At 38.7% G+C, this 20,283-nt stretch overlaps 1 pseudogene across 1 annotated transcript in view; it reads right to left on the bottom strand.

Annotated features, from left to right (window-relative positions):
- Nucleotides 1–19,564, bottom strand: part of LOC143270531 (vomeronasal type-2 receptor 116-like) — a 38,207-nt pseudogene extending 18,643 nt beyond the window's left edge. Inside the window, exons 1-3 of the transcript XR_013047724.1 lie at nt 19,339–19,564; nt 3,363–3,651; nt 1,281–2,090 (exon numbers count right to left, since the gene is read on the bottom strand). The product of XR_013047724.1 is annotated as a vomeronasal type-2 receptor 116-like (transcript). The remainder of the gene's footprint in view (nt 1–1,280; nt 2,091–3,362; nt 3,652–19,338) is intronic.
- Nucleotides 19,565–20,283: the final 719 nt, after the last annotated feature.

The raw sequence follows: 20,283 nt of genomic DNA, 5'->3' as shown, positions 1-20,283 counted from the left end.
CCTAACTGCTGAGCCATCCCTCCAGCTTGATTTTATTATGTATTTAATAAATACAATGGGTTAATAGTTCATGTTCTGAGATTCATTATTGTGTTAACTAATTGACAACTCATTTCATAAAGAACCATTTTTTAGATATTCAGTTATCTGTACAAGAGACACACTAACTTACCTGATATCACATCTCTGGATGCCATGTTCACATACAGTGTCAATGTCTATGTCAAATATTATTGTTATCCATAATACTAAAAACTGCATAGTACACTAAACATTCAGAGTTCATTTTCTATTTACCTTCTTTAGACTGAATGAAAATGAAATAAAAATGAAAAGTCTGTTCAACAAACTTCTTGATGATCACCTATTTGAAGGGGAATATCAAGGCTCATATGTACAATTGAGTCATAAGTTTATATCAGGATGATTTAAGCCCAAACATACCCACTTGTCACTATAAGAATGAGACATGGCCTAGGCTCAGGAGCACCATCTGTATTCTAACATTTAATAATGGAAGCACAGTCTTTGGTTTCTCCTTAATTTTATCTTATTTAAGAGTAAATAATCTGTAAAAAAACATTTCTTTCTCAGTTACTTTTGAGGTTATGGCAGCCTATTTTTATTTTCCATAAAAGTTTCTCCCCATGGTCTTGAGTGGTTAAATATATATTATATTTTATATGAAATAGCTGCTTTTAGATATGGTGACTATGTCTCTATCTGATGGCATCAGACATATTCCATGAAATTGTGTAAATTTTTATTATTGAACTTGCTAATTTTGACAATAATTGATTTTGGATATTTTAACCGAATTTCATCTCCTACAAGGAAAACATTTGTTGAAATATGTACAAATTTAGTGTCTTGAAATCATAGCTACAGTAGTCCAAATCATGCACCATAATTACAGACACACGCACACCCACTGTAAAAGAGCCCTTTCCATTTTGCTTTTTATTTTTATTTTTGTATGTATGTATGTATGTATGTATGTATGTATGTATGTATGTATGTATTGTTTTGTTTTGTTTTTTTGAGACAGGGTTCTCTGTGTGGCTTTGGAGCCTGTCCTTGAACTCGCTTTGTAGACCAGGTTGGCCTCGAACTCACAGAGATCCCCCTACCTCTGCCTCCCAAGTTGCTGAGATTAAAGGCAGGTGCCACCATCGCCCAGCTATTTTTACTATAAGATGAAAATGTATTGCACGTTTGACTTCAGTGACTCACCTACGAATAAGTTCCCAGTGCTTCCCTTGCTTTTGAGATAGGCTTACCTGCCAGGGTAGAAGCCTGTCATGGTTTGTGTCTTCATGAGATCCCATTTCTGTTGTCCTCAAAAGCATGTTATGGAGGGCATGGGCCACCGAATACACTGCATTCCAAATGGAAAAACTGGGCTCAGACGTGACCATCATATTTTTTTCTTGCTTTGTCTTTAGGGATATATTCAGTGGGCAGGGTTTATGATTTCCACATAGCAGAGGCGGAGGTGAGCAATAAAAATTGTCAATCCAGAATTTATTAAAGTAAAGCTCACCTGGGTAATGGGAGGGTGTAAGTGCTTCTAGAAAGTGGTTGAAGCCAGGGATATCTCTCTTCTTTGAAAATGAGAAGCTTCCTTCAAAAATGTTCATCAAATCATTTTGCTCATTGAATACAGACTCTAAGTAAACTAAGTGGGACTTTGCCAAGATCCACACCATCCATCTGGCTTTCATTTTAGTTTTCATGAAGAAAAATACTAAGTCATCTATATCACCATAGAATACATACACATTTGCTTGTGTATGTTGGATCAAATTTACCAACCCAACATCATATGTTAACTGAAATTTCCAATTAGCCTGGAGTTTTTCAGTAAAAGCTACACAGATATCTTCTGATACCATCTCTGCTTTCAGGTCAGAGAGGAACTCCTTTCCTTTCAGATCATCAGACACGATGAGCCCTACCCACTTCCAGCCAAAGTGCACCAGTAAAGAGGTCACCCCTTGGGTTAGAGCTGTGTCTTTAGGAGACATCTGGTAAAGGGATGGGAATGTATCTCTATCACTTAGCATAGAATCAAAAGTTCCATATGTGACCTGCAGAAGCAAACAGAAAAAAATGTGATTCTGAGTTTCTAGGTATTTGGAGTCTTCACCTTAGAGAAGAAGTGAGTTCATTATTCGAGTAAGGGGATCAGGAAACTGAATGTTGGTAAGGAGACTGTCTTCTGTGATATTAGCTTCTCTCTCATTGTGTGATAGGATATGGTCTTTGTCAGGTACTATGGGCTCTAAAATTACTAATAGTTCTGAAGCAAGTGAGTGAACAATATTCCCTTCATGTTAGATTTTAAAGGCACCAAGATTTCTCTTCTTCCAATAACAATGGAACAGACTATGGGGTGTAGAGATAGACTGCAGAAGCATTACCAAGTGCTTTACTCTGACCACAGGACATCACCTTCCCTAGAACCTCTGCCTTCAGGAATGTAAATAACACATTTTTTCACAGATTTCTCTCCTGTTTTAGAAAAGAGCAAATCATGAATATCTGGGGGTACTTCACCAAGCATTGATGCATCATATTTCTCAAATGATAGATTTGGCAATGTCATTACCAAGAAACTAATTTAAAATGCAAATCTCTGAGATAAATGGAAATTACTGTGTATATAATTTTTTCTTAATTTAGGATACAATAAATGTATGAATTGTTTCACTGCGTGATAATAATCAGTCTTACACAGGCTTATTTTATAATTTTGATTATCCATGAGTTAGCACTCACCAAATATTTTCTCTATTGCAATGATGCCTACTGATGGTTGCTTTGCTTCAGTAGTGCCTGGCAAGAACCAATTGTCGGGATGCATCTAAGTGGATGTTCTTGGTGAGTGGTACTCTGAGATCTACTTTCCAGAATGAGAAAATAAACTCCTTGGAACATCTTCATTTGTGATGGCCCTAGGATTGTCCCAGATTTGTTTACATGTCCTGAACTTACTATTCCCCTATCTGTCAGTCATTGAACACAGGGTTAGCTTATAGTTATATGTTTATACCCCAGCTTGGGCAGTTATTTATCTGGGTTGTATGTTTGACTTATGAACAGCACTCAGCTATGAGCTGCCAAGTACATCTTGCCAATGACGGGAGATAGAATCATGAATATTACTAAGTGATCTTCTTAGAAATCCACAGTATTTACTGCTCATGTTTTTCACCACACTCCACTGTTGATCATAGCAGGATCCACATAATTCTTTCACTTACATTCGAAATCACCAGCAGGAAACACAGACAACTTCTCTATTTTCTTTTGGTCAAATTTTTTATGTGATAATGGACACCAAAACTTTGCCAACTTACTTGTGGAACTTTGTAGAGCTCTAAAAGTGTTCCAATTGCAGCAGAAAATTCAGGCCTGGTTCCTGCAATGATTCCAAGAGCTTTGTGTTGAGTTTTGCATTTGTAGTTAGGGATAAACTCACTTCTTCCAGACAGCCACATCAGAGGGCCCTCCAAGGTTCTCCGGTGGGAGTTAAAGGCATTGTAGAGGTGGAAACCCAAGGTCACATTGGGAAGCAGGTGGACATCCTTATTGATCTCCTCAATGGCAAAGTAGAAGGCCAACAAACATTGATAGTTTTTTCCATCTCTCTCTAAACAGGAGGGGCAGGATGTTGTGCACAGTCAGGCCACTATTCTCAGTAATTCCTTAGCAAATTCAGGAAATTACAGGTCATTAAGTTCTGAATTCTTTCCTGACACATAAAGCTTGTGTGAATGAGCCCCTGACAGCTCAGAAACATCATGGAATGACTCATGAAGTCTCAGTACTTGGTTTCTTAAAGAGCATGGTGTGGATTTAGTGTTACTTGTCTGTGTCCTGTGGCTGATCAGTACATGGTGCTTATGATGTTTCTATTCATGGAAGCATTGGGCAAGGGAAGACACTAATGTTCTCTCTAGGACTGTGAATAAGAGTTTCATATCCTTTTATTTTGTAATGATTTGATTTCATACTCATCCTTGAAAAGTGTAATTATTTTTTTTTTGCATGCATGCCTAGTGTTAAAGTGTTTCTTATGGAGATAGACAGAGAGCTAGTCACTAGGCATTCTGCCTCCTGTTGTAGAAAACCTTGCAACAATCCCAGAACCTACATAGTGGCTCAGAACCATATGTAGATCCAGCCAGGAGCTCCTCTTCTAGCATATTTGGGCCCCAGGTACACATGTGGCATACATACATATATAATCAGGAAAGCATTCAAACACCTGCCATAAAAATAAATAAACCTTTTTGGAAGTGCATCTGGGGCTTGAGAAGTGACTGAGAGGTTAAGACTACTTGCTGTTCTTGGGGAGAGCTCTAACAGGTCAAAGAAGCTACTCTTTGGGTTACAATAGTGTATACCAGTTTTAAGAAGTTATGTGTTCTCCTCTGCCCTCTTCAGTCAGAAGGCACACATATGGTACACAGATAGACATGTAGGGAAAACACTCATAGACATAAAATAAAAAAAAAATTAAAAATCAAAAAACTAAGAAAGAAAGAAAAGAGAGTTTCTCTAAGCTTGCAGATTAAATGAGTGATAGCGTCTCCTGTGTAAGCCAGTGAAAGAATCAAAGTTCATGAAAATAGAATATGAAAAAGAGGAAAAGCTCCCAAATCCATGAAGGCAGTGAAGAGTGCTCAGAATGAGAGGAAAGGAAACTTTAGAAGCAGGAAGTTGGGCTGAGCTGTTGCACACAGGTCATTTGGTGGTTGGGGAGTGGTCTCTAGGAGGTGCTTTTAAAACTTTGCTTGACAAGAGCCTGCCTAGTCCTACTGCAGACAAGTCAGAGAATTCATGAGGCCCAAGTCCCCTGGGTTCTGTTGAAGCAGAATCTACCTAGAGGCCTGAGGGCAGCAGGAAAAAATGCAGTTTGTTTATACTGTGTTAATTTGAGATCTACGGCTAGATCCTTTGTTAAGAATCTGTTGTTCCAGTATCTTGTTAAACAGGAGGTCTCCAGCCACAGCATGGATGGACAGCCGCAGAAACAGGAGACGGCAGAACGTCATCCCAGGACCTCCACCATCAATCCCGGACTTCACAAGATACCCCTCACCGCCCCCCCCCAAGAGCCAACCAACGCCCACTATTCAGCTGGAAGCAGTCTTTGAGAGAAACGTCGCCCCCGTACCCAGTCAACCACAATTTTTTCTTTTTTTAAAAAAAAAAAAAGAGTCGGGAATGAAGGGTTCACAACACGCCCCCCATGGTCGCATTTACCAGGTGGACACTTCCGCCTAGCCAAATCCAGTCAGGCCGGACACCTCCGCCTAGCAACTTCCGGCCAAGGCATCTCGTGTGACCAGAATCCATGACGTTACATGGCTATGTAAGCGCGCAATGTGACCATGTGATCTACGCACACGCGTGGAGTAGTGACATGACCTGGCCACGCCCCCAGCCAGTTTTTAAAGCTGAGCGCCATATTCCCGGTTCTTTCTCTTCTCTCCTCTCCTCCACGCACTCTGTCCCTTTAACTCTAATAAACTCTTATAAGCGGGAAAAAAAAAAAAAAAGAAACTGTTGTTCAAAACCTGGTAATTGGAAGCTATGGAGAGAGGGAGAAATTATTCTTCCCCAGGGATTATCCAAAACCAAATATTCAGCAGTAAAAGTGTATGTATGGCTAAAAATGTATACATGTGTATCAATGTATGCATGTATATAAGTGAATACATGTGCATAAGTGCATCTATGTGTACAAATGTATGCATGTGTACACATGCATGCATGTGTATAAATGAATACATGTATATAAATGTATGCATGTATATAAATGCATATATTATAAAAATGAATAGATGTGTATAAATGTATTCATGTATAAAAATGCATATGTGTATATAAATGTATGCATGAGTATAAATGCATGCAGGTTTATAAATGCATACATATGTATAAATACATGCATGTATAGCATGCTATATTCTATGCATGCTTATAAAAATACATGTGTATAAATGAATACTTGTGTATGAATTATGAATTTCTATAAATGCATACATGGGTACAACACAATAAATGTGTACAAATGTATACATGTGTATAAATATACATGTATAGAAGCATAAGCATGTGTATAAATGCATACAGGTATATAAATGCATACATGTGAATATAATTGCATACTTGTGTATAAATACATACATGTGTACAAATTCATAGATGTGTTTAAATACATACATGTGTATAATTGTATGCATGTTTATAAATACATACGTGAGAATCCCTGGAAAGAGCCGTGTCTGCAAACTGACTGAATAGAACTTCTGTGTTGAAGTGTTGTAGGTCTTGAGACTTATTAACTTATTCCAGGCTAACTGTAGCACCCTGAACAGTCATTTCTTGCACATGTCTGCAGGTGAGCTAACCTCCTATAACTAGTTAATTAAAGATGTTTGAAATCTACTAATTTATGAGACAACTGACTTCCAACATCCTAAAAGCTAAAAATGACATTGCATAGCATCTTGGGTCTGTGGGATAAGTTTTCACATATTGCCTGTGACTTCCGCTCTGTTGTTTTCACTAATCTTTTGATTTACAAATTTCTTATGTTTGACTACAAAAACCTCATGAAACTGCCCCCACCTTGGAACATGGAATCTGGGATCAGCCTAATCTGTGGTCACCAGCCATAGTCACTCAAATTTGTTTCTACAATGAATTGTCTCTTCTGTTTGATCTGAGGGCTGAGGTTTTTCCTATGACACAAAAGCAATACTCAACACGAAACAATTGGTTCAGCTGGTTAAATTTGTGTACTCATTTGTTTATATATGTATGCACCCTTCTTCATAAAAATCATAAAACAAAATTAATTTGAGAGGGAGTAGGGCTGGGAGTACAGGATAGAGTTGGAGGTAGAAAATGAAAGAGGAAATGATAGAATTGCATCTTAAATATTGAGGTGTTGGGGAGCAGAGGGATCAAAATATATTGTCTGAGATATATTTATAAGTACTCTATTTAGTCTGCCTCATGTCCTGAGTGATAGAAAGTATAGAATGTGTATTTTAGAGAGAAGGAGTGTAAGAAAATTATGGACCAAAAGGATTAGGCAGCAGGCAAGCTATTCCAGGAAGGACATGAGAAAGAGAGCCCAGTCCAGGGCAACCACAAACCAAGCTTCTCCCCACAGAGTTATCCTGGGGTTTGAATGAAACCGCTGAGACCACGAGGTCAGTAAAAAATACAGAATTGCAAACCTGTTGGTCATTGTAGTGAAGGACAAGACTGTGACATCATGTTGTCACTCTGAGAGTCACACAGCAGACCTCTCACTTGGTGATTAATACTGAACAGGTTTTCAAGTGTCAGCACCTATAATGTTCTCATGATATGGTGGCTTCCCGGTCTCAAGTCACCAAGGAGACATCCTCCAGCTAAACAGTAATCAGAGCAGTATGGTTGGGGTTGGCCCCAAAGAATGAGAAAATCTTGCTAGTTCTCAGAATTCACAGCTCAAAGTGGCTACATGGCTCTGATGTTCAAATGGGGAAAATGGCTCCTATGAGCACAGGCTGGTAGACTTCAGATTCTCATCCAATAAAGACTCAGGAACAACATAAGCCAAAGAAAAGACAAGATTCCACACTGTCAGATGACCTCCCTCCATATGTTCATCTTCTTTTTTTAATTTTTATACTTGATTCAGTTTTTCTCCACTCCATTTAACAGAGTACGGATGCTTAAATTACTTGAGAATACCTTCTATGCACAGCATATGTGTTCATCAAATCTGTGCCACCCCCATTACCACTTTTTCTTCCCTTATCCTTCCTGACACTTTCTCCACCCAAATTCAAGTACATTCTCTGTAATTCTCCATAGAGTCCACTCTGCATTACCAGCATATACATTATAGTAAGGCCTTCTGCTGCAGTATGGGAATCCTCTCAGTGTTTACACCCTAAAGAAAACTGAATTTCCCATTCCTGGAAGCTACCAAATGCCAAAGGCTCCTCAGGCAGAAAGGTATTCATGATCCTCTATCCCATTAATATGTTTGGCATCTTTAGTGCAGGTCCTGTGCAGTAGGTTTATATGTGCCATGACCATGTGATGTAAGGAATAATTTCACCCCAAACCATACACTACTTTTGACTCTTAGAAAAGTCTACCAGTCTTCTGACATGGTCTGAGCTTTGGGGAAAAAGTGCATGATAAACATACCCCATGTTGAGCTGAGAACAGTCTCTTATTATCTGGTTGGTGATCACTTATAGTTCTGTGTAATAACTCCCAGCTATTGGAACATGAAGCTTCTCTGAAAAGGTATGAAGGAAGATGCATTGAACTGTCCATATAAAGGTATGAACTGAGGAGGCAGGTACAATATTTGTCTATTAGCATAATAATTATAGTAGTTCTCATTTTGAATCAATGGCATGACTAGCCAGAGTTTCTTAGGTCAGGTAAGGGAGAGAGGCATGAGATTTGTCAAATGGAACTGCACCTAAATATGATAAGAATATTATGGGTTACCCTTGTAATATTCATGCCACTATAAAGATATGCCACCAGTGTGCATATCTTTCCCTGCCAGTCATAGTTGTAGTTTTCAGATGTCACTGGTGTGTTAGACAGTTAATTATGTTTTCTTGTTATTAATATGCATAAAACTTTTCAGCTCTGTGGATGCTAGCAGGTAGGAATAAAGTTTCCATGTCAGCGCCAGCTTGATTTCTCCAAGTCCTATAACTCAAGTATGCAAACACCATCAAATTCTGGAGGGTAACCATGAACAACAGAAATAGCTTGTAATGTTTGCGTGTGTATTGACAGCATTGACAAACAACTTGAAACATACCTAGTCCTGGGATTTTTGTTTGATGGCCCACTGTATCTGGGAGAAACACTATTCTGTAGCTATAGAATAATGACATTTAAATTATTTTTGTATGTATTTTAGGACAATTCTATATTAGCACATTCCCATGTAGTCTTCTCCAAGGTCTTACTGTTCATCCTTCGCACACTCCCTCTACTGATGTGAACTCCCAGAACTCACTGCCTAACCCTTCCTGCTCCAGTATTTCCATTCCCCTGTTCATACCACATGTGCTCCATTCCTCTGCTAGTGAAATCCCTTTTTATTGCACCTTACTAATTCCCTGATTTACATGGGTACACCAGTAGGTAGAGATACCTGAAGATTCGAAATTAGCATCTGCATATGAGAGAAAGCATTTGGCTTTGTGTTATTGTGTCTGGGTTACCCTATTCAGAGTGGTAATTCCAGCTGCATCCATTACATGTAAATTTTATAATTCTATTTGTGTTTTCAGCTGGATAAAATCAGTTGGTGTACATGTACTACAGTTTCAATATCCATACATCAGTAGAGGGACATCTATGCTGCTTTCACTTCGTGGCTACTGTGAATATAGCAACAATGAACCTGGATGTTCAAGAATTTCTTTAGTAGGATATGTAGGCCTTTATGTATATAAGCAGGATTGCTAAACATAGAGGATATTGTAGATCTTTTTCCACACTTTTAGAAAGCCTCCACACTAATTTACATAGGGCCTACAGCAGTCTGTGGTCCCCTTAACCCACATAAGGGCCAGCATTTGTTGTAATTTGCGTTCTTAGGTAAGACAAAATATCAAAGAAGCGTTAATGTTTATTTCACTGGTTGCTAAGGAGATTGAACACCTTTAAAATCTTTCACAGCCATTTGTATTCCATGTTTTCTGCACTCTCATTTGAGTGCCATGTGTTTTAAATTGGGTTGTTTGTTTTATCTAGAGTTAAATCAATGCTTGTTGATAAGACATTGGGATCTCTGTTTCCTGTTATCCCAACTTCTCTGGTTTTAGATGAAGTGAGAATGTTTGAGACACAGTCTTGAGGCCACTCCATGCTGATGTGTGAATGTGTTGTCTAGAGTGTGTGTAGCCTGTGTGTCAGTCACATAGAAAGGGATGCTGCTCCTTTGTTATTTCAGACATTTCCTTCTGACAAAACTCTAGGTCACTTGGAGACATCATGGTAGCAATTCTTGTCACCGGGACACTTACCCTTCTCTCTCCCATCCTTGCTCTCCCTCCCAGTGTGTTCCCTCCTTACGCCTGGAGCTTGCTCTGCATACTCCTCATGTGCCTTCTCCAATCTCTTTTCCTTCTCAGACTTGGAGATTACATTAATCCTAGTTGTCTTATTGCAAATGACTTGGCCTTGTTCTCAGGACAGCTCAGTGACCATAGATGGCACACTGGACTTCCAAATGCCCACAGACTGTAACAATTTCTGTTATCATAAGCATATGATCCCAAACTAAATCCCCCCCCTCTCTCTCTCCTCTCTTCTCTCAAATATCTCTTGTCTCTGCATCTTAGCTCCCTGCTCTTGTGTTATCTTAGAGCCTTCATTCTTCTATGCTTGCTCCAGTCCCTTCTCTCATCACTGGATACACTTTTACAAACATTCACATATGTTTGGGGTATGGATAATATTATAATATTAAAATTGTTTCATGCTTTTGTGTTCTATAAATAAAGTGTCTGTGGGGTTGGGTATTAGTTCTCTCCCTCCAGACCTCAGCATTCTGTTTAAGGCTTTCGTTCAAATCTCTCCTGTGTTAGGTGAGCCACCTCAACCTGTGACAAGAGAAGTAGAGAAAGCAGAATAACACAGGAAACTATGCTGTGTGTTTAAAAACAGCTAAAAAGTAAATTATTCCCGATAAAGGTCCGGGATGCTAATCTGCTTCCCTCTCTTACATCTCTAAAGCTTTTACTAAAGTATGAAGGTTATCTTTATGTTTGTAAGTAAAGTCTGTAAACTTTCTCTATCTCGGGGTTTGTAAATTCATTGAATGTGGTTGAAAAATCTGTAAAATCTATAATAAAAAGTTAGGGTAAATTTTATTTTAAAAAAAGACTGAGAGATATAAAATCTACATCATGCTTCTGCGTAACTTTAATTTAACTCTTGTTTTGGATGATCCATCTGACACAGCACACTGTTTATGTGACTTTAATTCAATTACTGTTTGTGAAAAACAGATCTTACAGCAAATGTTTGATGAATCTGCCAGCTCTCACTGGACCAAGAGGTGTGGGACTATTCTCCCACCCAGACAGTCCTGCCTCTAGGACCCAGGCCCTGGGACACAGGCAGTCCCCAAGAACCCTGACCCAACTCTGTCCCAGTTGCTGGCCAGCAAGAAAAAGTCCTGTGGTAGACTCCCCTGCCAAAATCCCCCACTGGACCCTGCAATCTACAAGACCAATGCCCTACCCAGTACCCATCTGAGTGTGACCCCAGTAACTTCCAGAGATAAGGAATCTACCAGCTCTCATTAGACCAAGAGGTGAGTAACTCTTCTCCCACCTAAATAGTCCTGCCTCAAGGATCCAGGCCCTAGGACACAGCCTGTCTATGAGAACCCCCACCCAACACTGCCCAAGATGCCAGCCAGTAGAAAAAACTCCTGTGGGCAAGCTCCTCCACCAAAAACCCCCATCAGACCCCGCATTCTACAGGACCCATGCCTTACCACAATAACCATCTACCTACGACACCAGTAACTTCCTGACACATGGAAATATGACAGCTCTCATTGCAGAAAGAGTTGCTGGCCAGGAGGTAAGATTCCGTTGTCAGGCACCACCACCAAAACTCCCCACAGGACCCAGCAATCTACAAGACCCATGCCCTACCCCAATAGCATCACCCTGCGACACAAGTAGCTTCCTGAGACATACAATCCGCTAGCTCATATTGGACCAAAAGATGCTTCCTGAGACACAGAATCTGCCAGCTCTGACTGGACCAAGAGTTCTAATAAGACCATGAGAGGCTCCCTGAGTCTCAGAATCAGCTAGCTTGGACTGGACCAAGAGCAGTTCCCTGACATACAGAATCTGCCAGCTTCAGTTAGAGCAAGAGCTAAGATTGGACCCAGAAGGGCCCCCTGAGACACAGACACAGCAAGCACAGAGTGGACCAAGATCAGATAGATCAGACACAAGCACCTCTTGCAACTATTGGAGGAAGAAATGAGTAGATGTTAGTGCTAAAATACATACAACAACATAAAGAGAAATCTGGCGTCACCAAAACCTAGCCCGCCTGTAACAGAAGGTCTAAATATCACAATGTAGAAGAAGCAGAAGAATGTAACCTTAAAAATAACTACATAAAGATTCTAGAGGCCTTTAAAGAGGAAATGAAATTTTCCCTTAAAGAAACTGAGGGAAAGACACACGAAGAAATCAATGAATTCCTTAAAGAAATCCAAGAAAAACATGTAAAAAAAATAAACATGTGAAGGAAACAGTTCAAGACCTGAAAATTTAAATAGAAACAATGAAGAAGACACAAACAGAGGAAATTCTGGAAATAGCAAATCTCATTAAACAAACAGGAAACACAGATGCAAGAATAAGGAACAGAATACAAGAGATGGAAGAGAGAATCTCTGGTATAGAAGATAAAGCAGAGGAAAGAGATTCATTGGTAAAAGAAAACAGTAAAGCCAAAAGAGTCATAACACAAAATGTCCAGGAAATCTTGGATACCATGAAAAGGACAAACCTAAGAATAATAGGGGTAGAAGAAGGAGAAGAATACCAACTCAAAGGCACAGAAAATATATTCAACAAAATCATGAAAGATTTTTCCCAACATAAAGAAGGAAATACCTATGAAGATACAAGAAGTTTATAGAACACCAAATAGACTAGAACCCACAAAAAGTCTTCTAACCACATAATGATTAAACCACTAAACATACAGAATAAAGAAAGAATATTAAGAGCAGCAAAGTTTCTCCTTTCTCAGTCAAGTGACTTAAAAAGGCAGACCAATCAGAATAACACCCAACTCCTCAATGGAGACTTTGAAATCCAGAAGGTCCTGGACAGATGTAATGCAGACAATAAGAGACTATGAATGCCAGCCTAGGTTAATATACCCAGCAAAACTTTCAGTCACCATAGACAAACTGAACAAGATATTACAAGACAAAAACCAGATTTACATAATACCTATCCACAAACCCAGCCCTACAGAAAGCACTAGAAGGAAAACTCCAACCTAAGGAAGTCAGATGTACCCTCGAAACCACAAGCAATAGATAACCCCAAAAGAAGGGAAATACACACACACTACAACCAAAAACTCACTGGTTATTAACATTCCTTAATATCAATGGACTCAATTCTCCTATAAAAGGACATAGGCTAACAGAATGGATATAAAATCAGGAACTATCCTTCTGCCGCACACACCTCAATTTCAAAGATAGCCACTACCTCAGAATAAAAGACTGAGAAAAGGCTTTCCAATCAAATGGACTTAAGAAGCAAGCTGGTCTAGCTATCCTAACATCAAACAAAATGGACTTCAAACTAAAATCAATCAGGAAGAACACTACATATTCATCACAGGAAAGATCCACCAAGATGAAGTCTCAATTCTGAACACATATGCCCCAAATACAAAGGCACTCACATATGTAAAAGAAACATTATTACTAAAGCTTAAATCACACATCAAACCCCATACATTACTAGTGGGAGACTTCAACACCCCACTCTCACCACTGGACAGATCTGTCATATCAAAACTTAACAGAGAAATAAAGGACCTAACAGATGTTATGACTCAAATGGACTTAATTTGATATCTACAGAACATTCTACCCAAACAACAAACAATATATGTTCTTTTAGGCACCCCATGGAACTTTCTCTAAAATTAACCAGATACTCAGTAACAGAGCAAATCTCAAGACATACAAAAAAATGGAAGAACCTCATGTATTCAATTAGACCACCATGGCTTAAAGTTAGATTTTAACAACAAAAATTACAGAAAACCTACAATCTCATGGAAGCTGATAATGACCAACTGAATCACCACTGGGTCAAGAAAGAAATAAAGATATTAAAGACTTCCTAGAATTCAATGAAAATGAATGTACTACATACCCATTCTTGTGGGACACTATAAAATCAGTGCTAAGAGGAAAATTCATAGCACTAAATGCCCACATAAAGAAGCTGGGGAAATTTGACATTAGTGACATAACAGCACACTTTAACAGTTCTAGAACAAAAAGAAGCAAAGAAGCAAACTCACCCAGGAGGAATAAATGCCAGGAAATAATCAAATTGAGATTTGAAATCAATAAAATTGAAACAAAGAAAAGAAATCAAAGAATCAATGAAGGAAAGTGTTGGTTCTTTGAGAAAATCAACAAGATAGACAAAACCTTATCCAAGCTAACCAAAAGGCAGAGAGAGAGCATTTAAATTAATAAAATCAGAAATGAAAAGAGAGACATAACAACAGACAACAAGGAAATACAGAGAATCCTCAGGTCATCCTTCAAACACCTGTACTCTACAAAATTAAAAGAAATGGGCAATTTTCTATTTAGGTACCACATACCAAAGTCAAACCAAGACAAGAAAAACAATTTAAATAGACCAATAACCCCTCAGGAAATAGAAACAGTCATTAAAAGTCTCCCAATGAAAAAAAAGCACAGGACCAGATGGCTTCAATGCAGAATTCTACTAGATTTTCAAAGAACATTTAATACCAATACTCTTCAAATTGTTCCACACAATAGAAACATACAGAATATTATAAAACTCCTTTTATGAGGCTATATTTACTCTGATTCCCAAGCCACACAAAAATGCAACAAAGAAAGAGAGTTATACTTCAATCTCCTTCATGGACATTGATGCAAAAATACTCAATAAAATATTTGCAAACCAAATCCAAGAACACATCAAAAATTATCCACCATGATCAAATAGGCTTCATCTCAGAGATGCAAAGATGGTTCAAACATGGAAATCTGTCAATGTAATACACCATATAAAAAAAAACTGAAAGAAAAAACCCACATGATCATCTCATTAGATGCTGAAAAGGCCTTTGACAAAATCCAACACCCCTTCATGGTAAAGGTCTGGGAGAGATCAGTAATAAAAGGAACATACATAAACATAATAAAGGCAATTTACAGTAAGCCAACAGCCAACATCAAATTAAATGGAGAGAAACTCAAAGCGATTTCTCTAAAATGAGAACAAGACAAGGCTGTCTACTCTCTCAATATCTATTCAATATAGCACTTGAAGTTCTAGCCAGAGCAATAAGATAAAAAAAGGAGATCAAAAGAATAAAAATTGGAAAGGAAGAAGTCAAACTTTAACTATTTGTAGACGATATGATAGTATACATAAGTGACCCCAAAAATCCTACCAGGGAACTTCTGCAGCTGATAAACACTTTCATTAATGTGACAGGATACAAGATTAACTCAATGAAAATTTAGTTCTCCTACATACAAATGATAAATGGGCTGAAAAAGAAATCAGAGAAACATCACCCTTTACCATAGCCACAACTAATATAAAATACCTTGGGGTAACTCTAACTAAGCAAGTGAAAGACCTGTATCACAAATACTTCAAGTCTTTGAAGAAAGAAACTGAAGGCGATATCAGAAAATGGAAAGATCTTCCACTCTCATTCATAGGTAGGATTAACATAGTTAAAATGACAATCTTACCAAAAGCAGTCTACTGATTGAATGCAGTCTCCATCAAAATCCCAACACAATTTTTCCCATACCTGGAAAGAACAATGCTCAACTTAATATGGAAAAACAAAAACCCAAGATAGATAAAACAAACCACTACAATAAAGCAACTTCTGGAGGCTTCACCATCTGTAATCTCAAGCTCTACTACAGCTATAGTCATAAAACCAGCTTTGTATTGGCATAAAAAAAAACGATGTGTGGACCAACAGAATCGAATTGAAGACCTGACATTAATCCACATGCCTATGAACATCTGATTTCTGACAAAGAAGCTAAACTGTACAATGTGAACTGTATTTATGGTTTAAGGTTTTACTTTGATGCTAAAGGATCTTCAATTAAATCTTCAACTCAAAATTTAAAGGCTCAGATTGACAGGGATAAAACTGTAAAATTCTAATCTTATACAAACTATGAACTTGGTATAAATTGTAGAAGATCATTAAGACACGCAAGTTAATGGTCAGTTGTAGTTAGATAGGCCCATAGGGTCGAGGAAATTGGCTCAGACCAGTAGCCAAGGCATGCACATAATGTACTTCCAATCTGGAGCCCACATGGAGTCTGCCTGAAGGCCTAGCAACAGGAGCTATCAGAGTTCCTGGTCAGTGTCAGGGATCCTGAGCTGTCAGAGTTCCTGATCATGCAGAGTCTGCCTAGGACCTAGCAACAGTCCCTGTCTAAGTTCCTGATCATGCCCAGCCAATGAGGGATGACCACACAGACTAGGCACTGGGAGGAGGGTATATAAGGGCTTCTCTATTATTGAATAAGAGAGCTCATTATTTGCCTTCAATGGACTCTTGGTGTCTGTGCCGATGATGCTGTGGATGATGCTGTGCCTTCTCACCCCCTCCCCCAAGGGAGCCATTAGAATCTATGCAACAGTCAGTTACTTTATAAATGATCAAACTTTTTATTGTGCTCTGAACTGTGGTTTTGGTAGTGCTGAGTATAAATATAATTCATTTACAGAGGGGCAAGCCATAGCCTTCTGTACATGCTATCAAGGACAAGCACAAAGCAAGTAACTGAAACTAAGTAAAGTTTGTTTAAAATCAGGTATAGTTAATAAATTGGATGATGTCCCTCTCACTGCTCAGAGAGATCTGCTGAATATGGAATGTAGACTATTTAACAAAAAAAGCTTCCCCTGATACACAAAAATACAAGCTTTTAGAATCAGCTTCTGAGACTATTCACAAATATGGTAGAAGAACATACTCCACCTTGACCTTTCCTCAGTTGTGCTAATGTGGACAACTGGGCTCATACCTGGCACACAATTTACCCACCACCAGGTCCCCATGAAAATGTGGACACTTTTGAGTTAGATGCCCTATTCTGCCCATCCAAGGTAGGTCAGTTTTCCCTAGTTCCTCCTTCACAGAAACATCTCTCAGACCTCATGGGTCTGGTGTTTGAAGGCAGATGCTCCCCTGTGTGGCAACCAAAGTCTTAATAGTGTCTTGTGTGACACCCAAAAAGTGACAGCCCTGTTCCCAACAGAGTCATAGCGACCACCATGGAAAATTCCAAATGGATGCTTAGGTATCAGGTAAGTCTCTGTCGTTTTAACTGATACAGGGGTAGTTTTGATATACTTCCTACTCAAATTGGTCTCTCTGATTTCTGATGGTGGTGCTAACAAGTTGTTGTTTTATAAGTTTAGCGGAAGCAAGCAGACCTACCCAGCTCCCCCCCAACAAGGCTACAGCTGCATGGTCAGTCCACATAATATGTGAAAATTATGTCTTGTTTATTTTTAAGTAATAGGTCATCTGCTGAAGAAGGCAGACTCACAGACAGGGTCATTTTGCTGACAGGCTTCATACTGAAAAAGATATCCTCACAAACTAGGTTTAAAAGGAAACCAAACTGAAGCTATCATGCTGATACTCAGCAAAAAGAAAAAAACATTTTACTATTCATTTAAAGGAACTTGCTTTTCAATCATTCTTCCTATTAATCAGCCATATATGTCTTCTGGTAATTGATTGGATAGAAAAAAAATGGATTAAAGTTTATATAACTTTGAGGTCTTAGGAAGGATATATTATGTACACACAAGTTGGAAAGGTCTGAGGAAGTGACTTAAGATATGTGAAAATAAGATTTAAGATTTCTAAGTTTCAGAGTTTTATGTTAGTAATATGTGGAGTTCTAATAAGCTATTAATCTAGCCTCGGTAAAGCACTGGCTACTATTAGTACAGTCACAGGCCAAAATTTTTAATTTTCTTTCATAGTTTACTAAACATAGACTTAAAAGTGCTGCTGGCTGACTGTGCTGAAAATATCCATGTCATATATATATATATATATATATATATATATATATATATATATATATATATAGAGAGAGAGAGAGAGAGAGAGAGAGAGAGAGAGAGAGAGACAGACAGACAGACAGACAGACAGACAGACAGAGACAGAGAGAGAGAGAGAGAGAGTGTGTGTTTGTGTATAAAACTTGGCCAGAAGAAAAAGTATTCATGTTTGTAACTGAGAACCATCCTTTGGGTCCCCAAGTTTTTACTAAGTCTATAAAGTACAAGTCTACCCCAGCTGTACACAAACACTGGTTTTGTTCTTTTATACAATGAGGATTTAAGCACCAATTACAGACAGAGTTCATGACAATATATCTAAAACTTTTATCTCCGAGAGTAAACTTAAAAAAATTAATGTAAGCTTCAGGAAGTCGTGACTTAAATCCACCTATGACAGATCAAACAGACTCCTGAAAAAAAGCTCCTGTCAGTTAACAGTTCAAGCTTTCCTCCCTACTGCCTATCCCTGAAGATAGACTCTCTCCTTCTCTTGGCCTTGGGACTCAATCTGCCTCCTGCTGTAGCATGATACTGAACTACATACAGTCTTTCCATCCTGTAAAAGCATTCCTAAGAGAACTTTAAGTGCTAAATAAATTAGGCATGTATGTTGGCATTTTTCTTTTCACATACTCCATAATACCACAACTACCAGTGGTAGTCTTATATATATAAGACTCAGTACGAAGAAAGTCAAATCCAAAATGGAAACTGAGATTCTTCCAGGGGGGAGAACAGATAGAAATGTTGGAAATGAAAAACACAAAACCTCCAATAAAAACACAGGGGAAAGTGACCCCAGGAGAACTGACTAAGCAGAAGACAGACTATCAGGCATCAAGGATGTGATTTCAGAACACTGCATTAAAATATCAAGAAGGAATTAATAAGTAATAAACATGACCACAGTGTCCAAACTCTGAGATATTTTAAAGAGACCAATGCAAGAACCTGAGGGAGAGGAGATGCTAAACCATGTACTAAGGACATGGGGTTTTAGCAGAAAATATCTAGGTCTGTAGAAAGAAAGAGACATTCTGACAGGAGTCATTTATTTTCTCAAAAATATGAGAACAGGGTGGAGCCTCTCCTTGTCATGTTAGAGTCAATGTGTGAAAACAATATAAGACTGTCTGTGGACTCAGAATGGACTGACACAAAAGTTGTTTTCCCTCTTTGATCTCTACCTGACTAAAAAATAAACAAGAGAAAAGCAAAGGTCTGTAAGATGCATAATGAAGAAGGAAAGTTTGCAAATGAGTTTCACATTTCTGTGTATACAGTTCATTATACTCAAAGGAATTACATGTGCACAGAGGAGCACACACTGTCATGTAGCCAGAACCCTTAGCACAGTCATACAAATACTTACAGAAAAATATCAAATATATCCGGTTTGATCTCAAAAATCATATGGGTTTTGAAGAATCCTTCCATTGTGATGTAAATGGGGACAAATGCACCTAGGATCATGTCAGCCTTCATGTAGGTGCTGGGCTTCAAGTAATCAGAGCATCTCTGATGATTCATTTCCCCTAATGTAAACAAAGACTGCAGGAGTAGGAAGAGACAAAGCAAAGGAAGGGACATGTCAGGGTCTGCACCACACAGAGACAATGTCCTGCAACTAGGCTGAGCTGTGAAAGAGATTATTGTCAGGTCATGGAACAGGCTCAGACCTCGACAATATCAGAGGTCTGAGACTCTGTATGCTGCAGCTGTTCCTGATGTTGCATCAGGCTCTCAGGCTGCACATAGTCTATTGTTCTCATGCAAGACAAGGGCAGAGACAGAAGCAAAGTCCAGACAACTGAGGGTCAGTCAGAGTGCTGAGCTTCTCCTCTAACTGTAACTAAAGTGGCCCTGAATGTGCTGGCTTTTCTTGCTTCTATTCCCCTCTCATGCGTGTGCTCTGGGGAATCTTAGTCCTGGGGCTCTGCACCTGCATCCTCTATGCTGGTGGAAAACATGTTTGTTTCTTTCCCCCACCTCTATGATTTCATAATGGTCCACAGTGACTTTTCAAGAGCACCATAGCCTGAGACAGAATTGTGGGTCATCAATCCATATTGTTTGATTTAGATTGCTGTTTTGGAAGACACAGATAAAAATTATAAACACTGAGAAAAAGCCATAGCTGGCTGCCACAAAGCATGCACTTGTAATATTCCATACAATGATTTCACAAGAGAGTGAAGCGGTGATGTCAGTTTCTAGTGTCTGCCATTCAGAAGCACAGTGAACTTGTATCTATCTTGACTCGCTGGTCTGTTCTTTCCTCCTTGTAGAAATAATTATGAAGATGGAGAAAAAAGTA

Source organism: Peromyscus maniculatus, chromosome 23 (genome assembly GCF_049852395.1).
Source record: "Peromyscus maniculatus bairdii isolate BWxNUB_F1_BW_parent chromosome 23, HU_Pman_BW_mat_3.1, whole genome shotgun sequence".
Lineage (NCBI taxonomy): Eukaryota > Metazoa > Chordata > Mammalia > Rodentia > Cricetidae > Peromyscus > Peromyscus maniculatus.
The sequence above is the reverse complement of the archived record's forward strand: the minus strand, read 5'-3'. Positions and strand labels throughout refer to the sequence as shown.